The 16,878-nt window shown below is 39.9% G+C and overlaps 1 protein-coding gene across 4 annotated transcripts in view; it reads left to right on the forward strand.

The window, feature by feature from the left end:
- Window positions 1–16,878, forward strand: part of il1rapl2 (interleukin 1 receptor accessory protein-like 2) — a 445,655-nt gene that overhangs the window by 35,594 nt on the left and 393,183 nt on the right. The window lies entirely within an intron of this gene.

Below are 16,878 nucleotides of genomic sequence, written 5' to 3' on the forward strand. Positions count from 1 at the left end.
TCCCTCTCTTCCATTTCTCTCCCTCCATATCTCTGTGTCCTTTTTGCGTTGCCTCCCATACGCACTAATCCTTTTTCTTTCGTTTTTCTGATGCTCTGCCTCCTCCTCTGTCTTTCACCACCCCTCACAGAGCCATGAGCATTTTAAGGAAAAATCCATTTCTCTTTACCCAGATTATCACATTGCTCCTTTTAGTAATAGAACTGGCCTGCCTAGTCAATAGGATTGTATTGGAATACAATACCCTGCTGAATGGAGCAGGGGTGGATCACGGATAGCCACTAAAACTGTCTCGGTGTTGTCCTGTGCAGTAAAAGAAACATTCCTCAGTTTTCTTTAAACAAAGTCTCAATAGAAAGTAATTACTTTCCAAAGGCGAGTTTCCCTGATTTTCTTGCCTGTTTAAGCTTTTACCTTTTCTTCAATTAGCCTGAAAAGCGTGGCCCTGCTATAGAAGCCATATTATTTTGCATGCATTGCTTTCCTAAAACACAAATCTGAGTTTTAATAATAGCTCTGTGACAAGTTAAAGCGCTCGTGTTCCAAGTGAAACTGCAGCAGAAATAGTAAAAGTCAGCCATGAGTTTTACAACAAAGTCATAGCTGTTTCTGCAATTGGCTGCTTGACTGGACAAGTTTTTTTTTTCACACCTATTTTGCTAAATGCAGTGTTTATTACACAACAAATCTTCTTTGCTCGCCTCTCGGCGGTGGTAAACCTGTTAGCCAGTGGACTGTTATTTCTCTTTTTAGCTGTTTTTCTTCACATTTTTAGACTTTTGTCCTTCTCGCAAGGAGATGGAGAGAATGTTTAGTTGTTTTGTGCTCGCTGGCGACTTCTATCCTTAGTTTATGTCAGCCAAGGTGTGTCTGTACCCCAGATGCTGGGAAACAAGTAGCTGAAAATCATCTAGGGGAGACACCGACTGGGGTACAGAGCACAAAAAATGTGGCATCTGTCTGCCTGGTTTTGCCACAGATGGTGTGTGTGTGCGTGTGTGTGTGTGTGCGTGTGTGTGTGCGTGTGTGTGTGCATGTGTGTGTCTTGCCCTGGACTTCCGACCAGCTCAGCAGCTGCTGATTACACCGACAGAAAAATCTCTCTGTTTCTTCTCCCATCAATACTCACTTTCTTTCTCTTTATTTGACTTTCTCTCTGTCAGAGCTCGTTCTTCTCCTTCCTCTATTTCATTATTTTACCCTCATCACTCTTTTCCATTATCCCTCCAACTTTTTTCTGTCTTTGTCCTTTCGACATTCCTGTATAATACCTACAGCTTCTTTCTCCGTGTGTCTTTTCTTCTCTCTTTTTCATTCAGCGGTAGATATCAGCACTATTTGCAATGGAAGCACACCTCTTTCTGTCCACCTCTAAATACGGCTTCGGCTCCATTTACTATTTGTACTCTTTTTTTTGGACATCATTCCCTCCCATTACTCCCATTTGTTTCTGTTTTTTCTCTGAACCTTTAGGTCCATTTTGTTGCTATCTGCAGAAATTAAAAATGCATGCAGGGGAATTTTCAGGCACAAGAGTGAAAGTGCACATGACAAAAAACAAACCACTCATTGCTTTCCTGCTGCTCCTCTTCCTGTGTCTGTCAGGCTCTAGTTTTCTTACCTTCTCTCATGCCATCCCCTCCTTTGTCGATCTGATATGTGACATCATATTTAGAATCAAACTATAATGTGATATTTAAAAATCCCCATATACCAGTTTCTTTTCCTAAATGTTGCCAATACAAACACAGGCAGTAGAACTTTAAGCAAAGTTTTAAAGATGAAATTTTGACCTTATTTGACCTTGAAGGAGAGGTTAGAGGTCAAATCCCACATGCTATTGTAAATCTTAATACAGTACTTTCTACATGTTGACAACACACATGTAAGATCATAGCTTCAAAGTTCTTTTTTGTTTAAAGTCAGAATGACACCCAGACATGCAAACACTACCAGAACCAGAACCTCCTTAGGGCAGGTAATTGAATAGAGGGTGTGTCTTGATGCATTCTTGATCATCCAGGTAAGGAAATCCCAGAAAGCTGATTCTGTTCAATAGATAACACTGTGGCTATTTTGGAGACAGAGGTGATCATATTTGGCTGACAGGGTGGCTTTGTGTGGCCATCACAGACATACAGATCCCTGCTGATTAGAGTTAACATATGAATAAAATGATAAAAGTGTAATCACTGAATAAAATGGAGTATAGACGTCTTGGACAGGCTTTTAGTACAAATAATCAAACATGAGCTCATAATATTTGACAGATAATTGCCTAAAAATGTTTAATAGGACATCAACACTATAAACACTATCTAGCAAAAAGCCTACAGCTGCAGGAGCCTGACAGTCAAAGAGGCCAAATATTGAAAATGGTAAAAATAATAATAATGATATTAATAGTCTGAATTAATGACATCTTTATTGACTCTGACTCCTTAACTAAATGTTTTCAGCTTTTGCTTTCTCTCTAACAGCAGTCTAAGCTCATCTTTCACATGAGATAAGAAGCCTGGAACTTTGAGACAAAGCCTAATTAATGTTCACAACCTGCAGCTGGAAGCAGCATGAGATACAAAACACTGATTAAATATGTATATTACACTAAGGCCACAGTGAAGACAAATCAAAGAGTTTATTTTACCTCTGGCTTTTTTAGAAAACAGAAAATAACCATTTTACAGGGAGGGGTGAAAACTAAATGCTCCTTTTCTGCTCAGAGCTACAACTTCAATGCTGACTACTACGGACGCTACAGGCATTTGTAATATTTGACTCACAGTAAATGCAAATACCATCAGTCTTAGAGGTTTAAGTGACATGTCAAAAATTGCCTTCTGAAAAGCAGATCATAGCAGTTTATTGAGAAACAATCAAATTAGTAAAGAGTGAACTGAATCTCACACTCACTGCTGACCTATCGCGTAAAATAGCAGCTAAGAAACATGTCAAAAACACAAGTTTCCTCAGAGTTCCCTCATGTTACCCCCCATTTCAAAAGTCTATGTCTTTACAGGGAATATGTATACTCATTCTGCTCGATGTTCCCATGAACTCATCATGACCTTCAATTTAAGACTACAGAAGTAGTAGGAACTTATATCTTACTTATATGTATCCCATGCCCCTACAGTCAGATACGATAGATCACTATCTGCAGATGCTGGATTGTTATGTCCAGTGAGATGCTGCCATGTTATCCCTATAATGTTGTTTTGTTTAAACCCAGTATTCTTTTTTAGCTCTACTTTGGTCTCCACCATCTCCTCTAGCTTTATATCGGCTAAATCCTTTACTGCATTAACCAGCTAGTTGCTAACTTCACCTGCTCTTAGGTGTTTAGTGGGTAGAATTGGGCTTTAAAAACCCTTTAAAATGGCTGCATTCTAAGACAACCAAAACAGCACCGTTCAGGTCCGTAAAAGCCCAAACATTTGGCTAAAACATGCTAAAACACAAAGAGCTCCCAGAAAATGATTCAGTTCATCTCATTGAGAGAAAGGGATTATCGCTCATCCAAGTGACTTCTTTAGTATCAGTAGACCTCAGATTCGTGAAAACGACCAGTGGCATTGCATAACAACAGGCTACTTAGCTGACAGCCACCTGCAGTCAGCTAAGACTGACAAAGTTTCTCCCAATGAAAATATTACATCCAGAAGAACTGAATCAACTTTCTGGGATTTCCTTAGCTGAATTATTGAGCACGCATCAGGACACTTTGTATATTTTAGTCGACTGCTGTCAGATGGGACAGTAGCAACACATTTTAATTTACATCCATGTATTTGTCTTCACAATGTTTTTCACCAATGTAATGAAGAAATGACGGGCGTTAGAGGAGATTCTTTTAAAGGCTGTTGTAAATCAGGTCATATTAAGTAAACAAAATAGAAGAAGAGTTGAGACACATTAGCTCCAGAGATTTTTTATTAGCACTCAAAACTTCCAGCCTCCAAATGGTTTTGTCATCTGTCACCAATTTTTTTTATCATAGTGTCATGTTGAGGCTATATTCAGGATCTGTAGCTCAATCTTGGATATTACATTAACCCAAAGTCTAGGTGCAGTTGCCTCTTATACACTGTTATGCATCAAATACACACTGAGCCTTATCCTCATCTTTTCTGAATCCAGATGAAGAAGCGATTTGCCAACTGCTTCTCAGATAGAACCTCAGAAAAAGGAGGTGAGAGTGAGGAGGAGGCGTGATATGCAGGCAGAGGCTTCTCTCTGTTCTTTCACCCTTGTGGGGGGAGAAGGGGGGGGGGGGTCCAATGTTCCGCTCTATTCTCCTCCTTTGACGCAACAGGAGTACAAAGAGAAATGAAGGGAAGGAGCAAGAGGAGGTGCCGTCTTGGCACACACTCACCCCCTCTCCTCTCCTCCTGGCAGACAAGCTATCTGACACTACTGATTACTCATCTCATTACAGTCTGCACTTAACCTCTAAGTGTACGTGTATGTGTGTGTGTTCATGAATCGCCTCGTAGCCACACTCGATTGTGTAAACATGCATCCACGCCTGCTCCCGTGTGACCTTTTTTATACATTTGAATGTGGCCCCAGTCCACTAAACAGACTCCAGGAAATACTTGAGGATGCCGTTTGATCAAATAGCATTTGATCTGATACATGTGCGTTTAGTGTGTTCAAGCGTGTGCTTACCAGCTGAGTTCGGCGTGTGTGTCATATGATCATGTCATGCTAGCAGGAATACCTCCAGGCTTATCAGTACTGTGAACTCAGTGGTACTTGTGTGTTTTTAGAGTTCATTTCTTTAGCATGGTGAGTTGAATGTTCTCAAGCTCTTGGCAGCAATAGTAAAAGAAACCCACCATCTGAATTTGGTGGGTAAACACCTCCAGGTCTTCTTGAGGAAACAGTGGAGTGTTTCCATGATAAAGGCTTAAGTCAGTAGGTTATGTTGTCTGTTCATATACACTGTGAAAAAGTCTTGAGCCACATCTTATGTCTTTGTGTTTTGGTTTTAAGAAGTTAGACTTTGAAAGACCCTTTATGCCCAAGCAACTGTTTCGCAAAACTACTTTAAATAAACACTAACAAGAAAGTCTGTCTTTGGACATTGGCTGCTTTTTCACTCGCTAGCAGTTCAGTCCTTGTACCCGACTGTTTTCAGAGGAATGTTTTGCTTCTTTAGCCAATTAATATTGATCTTTGAATCATCCCACATAGCACACAAGTCTGACCCGGATCTGGTGTCAAGCCGGCACTGCTGGCTGACTTCTGGCATGGTAAGTGGTATGTCATCCAGATATGGGCCAGGCCTGGCGTAGATGGCACTGTCTATGTGATGGCATGCCATATCTGGCTCGATTGTGGTTTGGTTTATGGGCCCAGGCTCATAGAAAACAGGTCTTTCTCAGATCTGGCATCAAGCTGGCACTTCTGACTGACTGGTGTCATGGCAGGGTGTATGTCAACCAAATGTGGGCCAGGTCTGGCAATGATGGCACTGTTTATTTTCCTATTTTAGTTAGAAGACCCAAATGCCATGTTGCAATACTATACTGCTATGTTAGCCAACTTTTCAAATGCAGGTTTGACAGGTTTGTGAGTGTACACTTTATCCAAACCTAGTGACGGTTTACTCATGTTTACCACCAGGTGGCTGTAGCTCAGGAGGTAGAGCAGGTCACCTACTGATCGGAAGATTAGCGTTTCGATCCCTGGCTCCTCCAGTCTGCATGTCAAGAGTGTGAATGTGTATGAATACAGTTAGGAAGAACTCAGTTTAGAGAAAGTGTGTGATTGGGTGAATGTGGCATGTTGTACAGAGCACTGTGAGTGATCTGGGAGAGAGGAAAGGGCTGTATAAGAATCTGTCCATTCACTGTCTGAACAGAGTTTCGTCATGTTAGTTTTGCACTATTATGTTCTGGCACATGTTGTTATTTCATGGCTTGATTGAGGTACACATTAGGCTGACATCTGGGGCCAGAGCTGAAACTATTCTGGGCCAGCACAGGACCAGCAGTGTGTCTACAACTGGCCTTGTGCTGGCCCATGTGTGGGCCACCTCAGGCAAACCAGATCTGGGCCAGAACAGGGCCGTCATTCTTTGCGATATGCGGGCCATGTGTAAGCACATTGTGTGGGCCAGATCTGGGCCATACCAATTTTGCTATGTGGGATTCAGCATGAAAATTAGCCAAGTAGTGTGGTTTTAAATTATCCCAAATACTGTTAATGCTGTAAAAGCATACCTGAATAGAAAAACACCCGTGAAATGCTATCAGCCATAGACAGAGCCCGAACCTCAACAGTGTGGATCAGATATCAACAGAGAATGGAAGAAAAGTCAGCCAACATCCAAAGAACAGCTTTGAATATCCTTCAAGAAGCCTGGAACACCGGAGAGTTCAGGCTGTGTGGACAACTAAAAGTGATCATACTTAACGTCGAGTTTTAAGCTTGTTAAAATTTTACTATTTCTGTTTTTACATCATATACTGTATTTCCATTCCAAATTTATATTAACTATATTGGACTATAAATTATATAGATTTGTATTAAATATTCTTATATATTTTTGTATACTCCAACTTTGTGGAAAACCCATGTTATCCCAGTGTGAACTGACTGTTTCAAAGAACTTCTTATCATGTCTGGTGTTGTTTGCTCTTTTACATCCATCATTACTGTTCAAATAGATTGTGGTCAGTTTATTCTGATGTTTGGGGAATTTTCTTTGGTTTTCAAATAGTTCTTGATACTTCTCCTTGTTAGGTAAGCCTAATTTGGTCCAAATGTCCAACTTAGGTGTTAGGAAAACATTGTGAGACTTTAATATCCAACCGCTGTGTCTGATATAATCCAGTAGCATTATATTTACTGTCCATCCACTGACATTCTTCTGTTCTGAAATCAATCTAATTTTGGATTAATACTTGGGACAAAGACTATAATCTATGCAGTGACTATATGGTCACTTTATAGCTGTCAAAATAATAAAATAAGTATGCTTGCAACATTATAAATGATGGTTATGTAAACTTTGAAAAACAAGCCACAACCATGTCTCTGTATGCATTGAAGGCCCACTTCGATTCGTTAACAGAAGTGACTCGTCTCCTGCTATCACCCTACTGTAAATGAGACATTTTCTATTTGGGTAACACCACCCAGTCAAATGACCAAACCCAAAAGGAAAACGATATTCTGTCGACCTGGTTGCACAAATTCTCTGTATGTGGACATGATATTTTGCCCTTCAGCTGAACTAGAATCTCGCCATCCCTCTCATCGTCAGCCAGAAGGTCACTTTCTACCTGCAGCCAGACAACATAATAATCTGAATCTGACATAGAAGCCTTGTTTTTGGATTTCTGAGTTTGTGTCTCTTTTGCACTACTTGTATGTTTGCATTTGTGTGCACAGCTCGCAGAATTCAATTCAGAGAACCTAGATGGCCTGAATCTCGTTCAAACCAAATGTGAGTTTCCTCTTAGCCTTTGGTAGTAGATACCTCGGATTTGGCACTGGGAGCAGAAGCTGGTACTTTTTGGCTCTAGCTGTCATTACAATGTTCCCTGATCCCCCCTAAATCCCCATGGGTTCTTCCATACAGTCGGCTCCACCATCTTTTCCAGTCCCGTCACTAGGAGGCTGTACACTGACGTGACATTACAGATAAAGGAACGAGGCAAAACTCTCCTTTTGTTCGTGGCCAGGGGACACGGTGTTAAATGTTCAGTTTTATCAAATCTGACTGCTGCAGTCATGTAGCGAGTGGCTGTAAAACACCTGCTAAATGCACAGCTCGTACTGCATTGTTGATTTGTATGTTAATGCCATAACTGGGGGTTAGGCTGATGGGAGAGGGAATAGGTGGGTGCACCATAGCAGTGAATTGATATAAAGAGGCAAATGGATACAAGTGAACATTTTGTCCTTAAAATTGATGTGTTAGAAGTAAGAAAAATAGGCAAGCTTAAGGACTTGAGTAAGTCTGACTTGGCCTCCAAAGTTCAATCCAATGAGGCTCTGTTTTTAACATCTTGGTCCCAGATACCACAGCACAACTTCAGAGGTGCAAGCCTGGACCGATCAGGGTGTTTTGGCAATAAAATTAGTCACAATATTCGTCAGCTGGTCAAAACTTTTCAGCCTGTTTTGTTAGTCTAAATGAACTAATTCTCAAACTTAAGCTTTGGCACCTTCACAGGTCCTTTAGGTATTCAGTTTATTTGTGCTACTGCTGTTTACAATAACTTTGTTTTTTTACAGGATAATAGTTACATTAAACACAAAACACTATAGATGAGTCATCACTGCCTTCCACATTTTTTTTCTTAAGCCATTCATATGAATATTTTCTTATATGTGGCTGTACTGGTGAAAGGAGACAGACACCAAGTGAAAGACATCCACCACCTTTACACCCTACAGCCTTAACTGTGCTCCAAAATAGTCCCCCAGCAAATGCACATCTTTTAGCAAATCACTTGGCCTTTTATTTCAATGAAATCACATTTCCATGACCCATCACTCACAACCAAATGACCTGAGACTGAACACATTTTTACTGGATTTGTTGATATACTCATCAGGTTCGCCTTCGAATAGTGTAATGAGCAGAACTGAAATCTCTGTTTACATTGTTTGCATCTGGTTTTACTATATCCAGTCTCGGGGCTTCATCTTAGCTAAGGCTAAAAACACTCATGGATGGAAAAAGTGCCACCTCCTCTTAGATGGACGTGTTGAATCTTTAAACAACAAACCTTGGTTGCATGCAGGTTAAAGGTTTGTGCAAAGAGCAGTGGAGGGACTGAATCTGACAAAATATAGAATTTTAACCATCGACAATAGTCTGATGATGACTTCACTTTTCATGAGCTTTTCTTAAACTTTATTTGACAGAACAGGAAACCTTGGCTCACTACGGCATGTGTGTTCCCCGAATCGGTGATGCATAACTTTAATTATCTAACTATGGACCTAAATGTGAGTTTAAAGAAGAGTGAATTTATAATTTATCAAGCTGTTCACAAGTATTTTGGAAAGTAGGTCTGTGTGTTTAGTAAAAAATAGATGTGTGAATGAATACCTTGCATCAATTAGTTCCCCTCACTGTTTAAAACCACACTGGTGCTTGACTAATTTTCATTATTTAGAGTCTCAAAGCTATTTTAATGTGATTGTAATTCACTGTTGGAGCCTGCTGGGACATGGCTGCTTTCTCTTTCCTGTGGCTGGACGGTTCAATGGCTGGTTGGCTCTGTGTTTCCGCTGTTGCTCATGTGTGGTGAAGTCTCACTTGGGACTTCTCAGCTACTTTCCGGAGGGTGGTTTTGGAGTTTGGAAAGCTAACTCTGAGTGGCTTAGAGCTATAACAGTAATTGAGTTGTTCTAAGGCACAGGAAAGACATATTAGAGAGCTGGATTTGTGGCATTCTCCTTTTGAGTTCTGCATGAATAGCCCTTTGCCATCATTTCTTTATTGATCGTCTTTTAACACTCTAAGGAAGAATATTGACTGCTGAGTTAGCCTCTGATTTGTGTAACTCGAAACATAATGCGCCTGTGTGTGGGTGCGTGTATTCGTTGTGATTGCATCTCTGCCTGTGGCCACGCTGCATCCTAAATAAGACCAAATACATACAAAAAATGGCTGCCTCAAAATTGTGTTGAATATAAAAGCTGCAGGTCTGCATAGGAATCAGTAAGATAGCGCGAGAACACGGAGAACGGGCTCGCCTGGAAATGCTTCAGAGCACACTTTTGTCTGCTTGGTACCTACACAACAAGTCAAACTCAGCAGTTCACAAGAGGTAGCGTGTTCCTCTGTTGTGATTTCACTCTCCATTCTTCTCTCAGGTGTTTGAAAAATGTCTCAGATAAATATTAGATGAGCAAACATCAGCACAACAACTTCAAATGATTGGAAAGGGGTATTCAAACAAGCAACTGTGGCATTTTGGGTTGTTTCTGTTTCCCCATTTAAAAGCAGTAAATGGGGCTTGCCCATAAAAGTACACTCCTGTTTTAGCTTTTGGAGCACTTGAAAGAAAATGCGAGCACTTCTATTTATTGTCACACACTCTGTTTTGTCCTTTGAATTTTGCAGTATTCACAGAGAGGGCTTTTTCCAGCAAAAAGTTTGTTTCACTGTTGACAGGAGAATGTGAAAGAAAGGCATGATGAAGCTTTCTATCTGCTCTCATTAATTCACTTTAACTGTATGCACATTTGAAAGGCAAAGGAGGAAAAAGCTGAAGCTATAAAAACAGACAGGATAGGAACACTCAAAGAGAGAATTATTGTACAGCTGTTCTGAGTTCTCCCCTGTGCAAAGTACAACTATGGCAGCTTTGACGCTGGACTTAAGCAGCGATATGTCTAAAAAACAAGTGTAGAGACTTGCTTGTCTCAGTTTACAAGGATGCCCAGTAGAAGTATCTGCAAATATCAGGGTTTTAAGCCAACAAAGATTTGTTGAGACTGTGATTTTTCAACAAAAAAAAAGATCTTAGGTCATAGTTATAACAGTATACGTCGACCAGGTGTAAAATTATGACCACCTGCCTAATATTGTGTTGGTCCCCCTTTTACTGCCAAAACAGCCCTGACCCATCAAAGCTTGGACACCACTAGACCACAGCCATGAGGGAGTACTGTTTCCAAGAAAGGGTGTCCATGTCTGCAACAATGCTTATGTAGATGGTACGTGTCAAAGGAACATCCACATGGATGGAAAGACCCAAAGTTTCATCAGAACATTTCCCAAAGCATCACACTGCCTCTGCCGGCTTGCCTTTTTTTCCCATAATGCATCCTGGTAGCAGTTGTTCCCCAGGCAAGTGACACAGACTCACCCAGCCATCCACAGGATGTAAAAGAAAAGATAATTCCTCAGACCAGGTCACCTTCTCCACCATTGCTCCATGGTCCAGTTCTGATGCTGCTGGGTTCACTGTTGGTGCTTTCGGTGGTGGACATGGATCACCATGGGGACCCTGACTGGTCTGCAGCACCGAACACAACAAACCGTGATGCTCTGTGTATTCTGACACCTTTCTATCAGAACCAGCATTAACCTTCTCAGCAATTTGAGCTACAGTAGCTGGTCTGGATTGAACCACACAGGCCAGCCTTTGTTCGTCATGTGTCTTGGCTGTCCGTGAGGATGGTACAGTGGCTGGTTCACCAATGTTTCTTCCTTGGACCACTTTTGATAGATACTGACTGCTGCAGACTGGGAATACCACACAAAAGCTGCAGCTTGGAAATGTTCAGACCCAGCTGTCTGGTCGTTGCAGTTTGGCCCTTGTCAAACACGTCCGTATCCGTATGCTTGCATTTTTTACTTCCTTCTAACACATAAACTTTGACAACAAAATGTTCTTGCTCCCTTATATATCCCACCCACTGCAGGTGCCATGATGAAGAAATAATCCTTGTTATTCACTTAACTCCTCAGTGCTCATAATGTTGTGTCTGATCATTCTTTATAAATCTGATAAGTTCTGAAAAAAAGATGCCGATAGTAAAAAAAACAAAACAAAACAAAAAGTTATTTATGATTTGAGCCTGTTTTCTTTGTTTCTTCTGTTCTTTTTGAAAACAGTAACCTTTTACTCAGCACACATGTCAGCACATCAGCTTCTCGTGCTGGTAGAAACTGCACTGATGATGGATCTGTAAAAGTCCCTTACACTGCATGATTTCTGGCTGAGATGAAAGTTAACAGTCGTGACTGAAACATGGTAAAATCTTTAGGCATCATCCCAAAACAGTGGTCCTATGAGACTGTGAGACACATTATCAGAGACTTTAGAGCTTTGGTGACCAGCAGCAACATTCAAACACAAAATTAGGAATAAATTCTAACAATGTAACAACCAAGTAGAAAGAAAATGACATGTTCATATATAAAATGCATCTTGTGGAGGTGCATTGCCAAAACATACTAGTGACATGTCTAATGATGGACCTCCATACAACTACACTGTACCACCTTTAAAGACCTGAAGGAAAAGGCACTCCACTGCAGGTGCAGGTTTTTGATTGTGTGTATGAATCAATTTTATATTACACTATCTTCATCCATTTTCTTGGAACAGAAGCTACTGCAGAACCACGACTGCCATTCAGCTCAAACTGCATCAATTTCTGATTGTTTAAAAGAGAACAGTGAAGCAAATGTAAGAACACAAAAAATCCAGACATTTCTTTGGGAGTGATTGATGCTTCTGGTTATTGTACCCTCTGTCTGAGACAAAGGTAAATGCAGCATAATGAATATGGACACCATATATATACTGTTATTATCCTGTTATTGCGTGTCTGTCTTTGGCATGACTCTCACCACATTAACACAGCGTGTGCGGAAATGTGTGAGTGTGTCAGTTTGTCACGTTGAAGACTGAACACACAGTTTCTTTGATCACATCATATTGGCTTATGCAAATATTCGAAGCACAAAAACGCACTCGTAATGAATAATTTCCCCTGGCGTCAGTGTGAAGTTTCTCATTCATATTTGTTTTGTTATTTCATCTTGGTATGAAGGCAAAGGGGAAGATTTTTGTGTCAAGAGGGTTGCTTTCATTTGTTGTGTATGGTTTCATTTCAGCGACTTGTTTTACATGTCTAATCATCAACAGGCAGACTCAGAGAGGCAGAAGCTGAGAGAAATGTACCGATGGTTCATTAATTCTATTGCAATAATGACAGTGGAGCATTAACAGGTTCAACACTCTACCATAGATGGGTACAACCTGACGACATCACCAGGTACAAGCTCAATTAGCAGGTGTATAGCCACCAACACTCACACCACTCTCATGAGATTCTGCTCCGTGTTCACATGATTACATGACATAATTTCTTCTGATTAAATGCTGCCAATTGACTGTTCTACCATTTCCCAAAGGTCTTCCAATGGATTCAGCTGAACCAGTTTGAGCATCAGAGTCATTATAAGATGTTAAATGACCATAAAGACATGAACATTCTCAGCAGCAACTCTCATGTTGCTGCATTCAAAACACTGTTAAGAGTCCAAAATTGATCACAATAAAAAACCAGAAACATACTTTACAGCTTTACACCACTACTTACACTCTGGATATTAAATATAAGGCAGGTTAGGTCCACGGATGCATGCTGTTGAATCCAAGATCCTACCATCTACAGAAAATTTCATTTGTTAGGAAATATTATTCTAGTTTACTGTGTCCAGTTTTGTTGAGGCTGTCCTCAAACATTTCAGCTTTTTCTTTGGAAGGAGTGGAAGATGGTACACACCATCAACTTGGTTGTTATAGATGTTTTGCATTGTGAGACACTTTTGTTCTTACTATAGTTGTAAAAAGTGATTATGTTGCAGATTCTAGTCTAGTTCAACTGAAACTGTTCTCTGTGATGATCCAATATCAAAGTTGGTGGGATTAGATTGTAACTTAATGCTGTTGGAGTATCGGTTGTCCTGATTGAGATTGTGGGTATTTGTGTATTTACAAAGGACACCTACTTTAAAGTCAGATGATAATTTCTTTTTCATATTTGTCACACTTAAATGTTTCAGATCATAAACAGATTTTAATATTAAACAAATATGACTGTGGTAAATACAAAAGGAGATCCAACCTGCCGTACTCTTTGTGAAGAATCTGGTCTTAAAGCTGATTGAGATGCTGTGGCGTGACCTTAAACAGGCCGGCGATGCTTGAAAACTCTCCACTATGGCTGAATTACAATAAATTTGCAAGAAGAGTTGGTCAAAAGTTCCTCCACAGCAACGTGTCAGTTATCACAAACACTTGACTGCAGTTCTTGCTGCCAAGTGTGGCAGGAGCAGTTATTCGGTTTAGGAATAACTTAATTTAAAGTTATATTTTATATTTACTCAGGTTATCTTTGTCTAATATTGAAATTTGTTTAATGATCTGAGACAAAATCTGAAAAAAGGATGGGGGCACTTTATGTATATCTCTCAGGAAGTAAAAGGGAACAAAAAAAACACACAAAAAAACCGAATTGCACATTGATATCAAACAACATAGATAGAGTAAGCTAACTATGGTAAAAGCCACGCATAGCTGTTGTGGGAGGTTTTTAAAAAAAAAACAAAAAAAAAAAACATTCCAGTACAAGTTTTAGAATGTCTTAAACTTATATCTGAGGCTGAGAAAAATCAATTGGCACACATACAGTATACAAGGCTTTCAGCTTTTAAGAGAGAAACCCCTTTGATCTCTGATTTCTTTTATGGCAGATGCTTCACATCTGCCTACACAAACACAGCACTGGAAGCGTCTTCTGTATATTCATACAGTGTTTTCAGAAGACTGTATCTGTGCTTAAAGTGTCTTTCCTTGCCTGTTCCTTTGTATGATGTGTGTAGCGTGTATGCATGTGTGTGTGATTGTCAGTGGTGGGTCGAATCAGCGTGGCTGGTGCTTTGTGTGGGCGGACAGGCAGACAGCACCCTACTTCCAACCTGACAGCAAGTATCTAGAGAGAGAATGAGAGAGATATGGAGGAGGTTGGGTTGGAGAAAGGTTCTCAAAATACTACAAAAAATCTTTAATGTAGTGTAAATTGTTTCATTCTAAATCAATCTGTAAATCGAATCAATATTTATCATTTTCCTTTCCTTCTTCTCTTCATCGTGTTTATTACAAGTGTTTGCAATCGACCTTTAATTTTACTACATGAAAACTTAACATTCCCTTGCACAATTATTTCACAATAAAAGTCTCATGGACACATAAAGAGACCTTATTGGCCAGGCTTTTAATGTGACAGCTGAAGACTACAAATGGATTAAACATCTTTTTATACAATATCATCTGCAAATTGTAGTCACTCATGCACACGTGAGAGAGCATTATCACTATTATAACTATTAATAATAACTACAACTATTTAATATTGCTAACTAACAACTATTATAATATTAAATTATTAGATGGCCATCTGCTGGTCACCGCAGATGGCCCCGCCCCTCCCTGAGCCTGGTTCTGTTGGCGGTTTCTTCCTGTTAAAAGGGAGTTTTTCCTTCCAACTGTCACCAAAGAGCTTGCTCATAGGTGGTCATATGATTGTTGGGTTTTTCTCTGTATGTCTTATTGTAGGGTCTACCTTACAATATAAAGCGCCTTGAGGCGACTGCTGTTGTGATTTGGCGCTGTATAAATAAAACTGAGTTGAACTGAATTGAATAGATGTAATATTACCAAAGCGGTTATGGTTACATTTTATATATTTTATTATAAGCATTTTAATCCAGACTATATTAGACTTTTTAGCTTGAGTTTGATTTAATAACTTTTAAAGTGTAAATATTGTGAAGTTCAGATTTCCAAATAATTGTTTAAAAGCTCATTTTGAACTGGTGGAAAAAAAGTGTACTGATAGTCAGTAATAGAGTGAAGTGGTCTTCTGCGTTATTGCTTACTGTTACTATTATACTGCCTTTTTACACTGTTGGTGATTTTTTTTTTGTCTGGATGTGGTGATGTGACCCGTGGAAGAAAAACAGGGACAAAAGGAGAGTGCATGGTTTCCTGGAGAGAGAAAGACAGTAGGAGGGAAAAATGGACGATGAAAATATTAAAGATGAAATGAGAGACCGAGCCAGAGAGAGAGGGGGGCTGCATTTGGCTTTGACAGCCCATATTGTATCACTCTGATCCCAGCTTGGCTCTGATTGATGGCATAATTACAATATGGATATGAGATATTTACATAAGGCAGCCACAGTTATTCACAGCCAAATACTTTTCGCTGAACACATGACCCCACAGCTCTACATAAACCATGTTGTCGGAACAAGAACGCTGTAAAGAGGCACTTCGTGTTAACATCAAAACACTTCCACTGAAAATATATGCTGTGCTTCTGTATAAGAGAGTATACAGGATCCTGTATACTCTCTACAGTACGTGTACATGTGATAAACACATGGAATTTTTCCTTGACTTCATGGCAACACTGTTTGGCATTTCCATGATCATTGGCATTTTGCTGAGACGTTTTATGTCAAAACATGGGAGGATGCTGGGTATCCTGATTTGTATGTTTTTATGTGCTGTCAGTGTGTCAACCTGGTTTTCGCTTTGAAGGAAGAATCTGGTAATAGCCACACTGGGGAAATACTGCAGCACCTTCTCAAAGCAACATTTTCATGTCTTAAAAGTGAGAGGATATTGTTTTATAACTTGATATCTTTTAACATGTTTCTTTAAAAAAGCAGTAGACAGGCAGTAATGACAAGTATTGGCAAAGATCTACATGCTGACAGAAAATGCTAAGTTTATATGCCAAATATTAGAACAACTGTGCATTTTGGAAATCGCGCCATGAATTGTTTTTGATCCGTGATGACAAGACACCCTGCATACAAAGGGCTGTCTGCTTTCAATTTGAGTATAAAGTGAAAAATGTCAAATATCCAAATGTCAGAGTTATCAGGGAAGGTTAGCAAGGAGCAGCAGCATGTTATTCCTACAGTCTTGGACAGGTCCAGTGGTATTTGTGTACATGAAGAAGCCTGTCTTGGCCCGGTGCTATTTCAGGGAAGGTACCATGACAATAACTACTTATTTCTGTCATTTTACATTCTACAGACCTTCCTCCCGAGTCACACATTAGGAAAAAGGAATTGATGTGTCTGTAAAATAACACCCTGCTGCTGAACCTGACTAATATAGCCCCTAATTGTCCCACTGTTGCATCACTCATCATATTTCAGGAATGTAAAATGTTACCAATTATCCATCTTTAGTCATCCATCCATTTTTAAATGCTTTCTTAGCTGCTTCCAACTAGAGCTGAAACCTGAAAATGCATGTGTGTTAAGGCCTTTATACTGAACTCAAACAGCCAGGAGGCTGAAGAATA

This window comes from Perissodus microlepis, chromosome 2 (assembly GCF_051167445.1).
Source record: "Perissodus microlepis isolate ML-2025 ecotype Zambia chromosome 2, ASM5116744v1, whole genome shotgun sequence".
NCBI lineage: Eukaryota > Metazoa > Chordata > Actinopteri > Cichliformes > Cichlidae > Perissodus > Perissodus microlepis.